A 1,570-nucleotide genomic window follows, 5' to 3' on the forward strand; every position below is an offset into this window, starting at 1 on the left:
TTAATAAGTATTTTATTTACTCTATGATCTAAATAATAATTTACTTCGTAATAACTAAATCACACTTTTTTTCGACTGTTAACCAACAATACTCTTTAGTGTTGGTACATGCTTTAAATATTCGACATTATAAAGCTGTCATTTAATAAAAAAAAAGAACTGTCATGTAAGGGAAAAATTGTGTAATATTGATAAATTTCACATACTATTAGAATTAAAATAAGATTGTTGAATTTTGAAACTGACACTGGCGATGATCTCCATATTTTTTATATTATTCATAAAAAACTGTCGCTGGCAAAAAGGGTGTGCATTGATTTAAATTTCATGATCAAGACATTAATCCACATCAAGAAAAATGAACTGATATTAGAATTATTATTTATTACGAATGCAGTCATTTCAGTCATTTTTTATTAAAGAAAAATCGCATGCAAATATGGCACAATCGACCCCTCCTACATAAAGTATCGTATATTAATATTGCCAAGTTTACAGGGGAGCGTTTTAAAGTTCTCTGTTTTATTCGGCAAAGCACATAGAGTGATCATCTAATAAATCATCATAGATCATCTAACCGATATCTAGGATTTTCTAATACTCTATGTGAGTAACGAGTGTTGCCGAATAAAACAGAAATGCTAAGTCACATGTTGTGCTTATTTCAGTGAATTCGGAACTTTAAAAGGCTCCCCTGTAAACTTAACAATGTCGACATACGATACTTGACCTAGGAGGGGTCGATATTTGTAGTTGAGTGTTGTTTATGCAGAGAAAATTTCCACATGAAAATCATTTCAACATTTGAATAACTTACTTTAAATACAAGAGGCAGGTTTTTTAATTTCTTTTGAATGAGAAGAGCAAATCAGATTTTTTTTAAATTACTAAATTTTCTATACTGATCAAAATCCTTATTGCAAGTTATATATATTAGTCTGAAAATTCAAGTTGATCACTTATTCTTTGTACTGGATCAATTTGTTTTGAACTAATATTGTTTAGACAATCATAGATGCATCTTAGGTTTTCTGAATATCTTTCTAACAATATGTTTTCTACTTTTTAACACTGTTTTTGCCTTGTCAATAGTAAAATTCATTCTTCCATTTGGGATGTAGAACTAAACAGAGAACGAGTAGCTGTTGAAGAAACTTCTCGAGAAGAAAGTATTTCAGCTGTCGTCCTAGCACTTGGCGTTCCCTTATTCTGGAATTTGTACTCTTGTCAACCATTTTTACTTCACACTGTTTTGCAGCGTGTATCTAAAAACTCGATTGGATATTTCTTAATATACTGATATTGCGCAGCTTGACCGAGCGTTTGAGTTTTTGCTCATATTTCATAATTTTCACTTCGGTCGGCTACAAAACTAATAGAATATTATTACCTCGGAAATTTCACAGTAGTACTAAAAGTGAATAGCAAGGCAAAGTATTGTTTTATACAGGTTTATCAACTTACTTCAAAGTGATCTTCACAACAATAAATAGTGTAAACTTTGAAGTAAGTATCTCACTTCACGACACCACTTAATATGAACAAAGCACTTTCTGTATTCCATAGCCGT

General features: G+C 30.8%; 1 protein-coding gene across 1 annotated transcript in view; it reads left to right on the forward strand.

Annotated features, from left to right (window-relative positions):
* The window catches only part of LOC113229082 (60S ribosomal protein L38), a 9,024-nt gene that overhangs the window by 6,691 nt on the left and 763 nt on the right, over positions 1-1,570 (forward strand). The gene's annotated exons all lie outside the window — the stretch shown is intronic.

The sequence above is a fragment of the Hyposmocoma kahamanoa genome, unplaced genomic scaffold, assembly GCF_003589595.1.
Source record: "Hyposmocoma kahamanoa isolate Upper Pololo Valley unplaced genomic scaffold, ASM358959v1 277, whole genome shotgun sequence".
NCBI lineage: Eukaryota > Metazoa > Arthropoda > Insecta > Lepidoptera > Cosmopterigidae > Hyposmocoma > Hyposmocoma kahamanoa.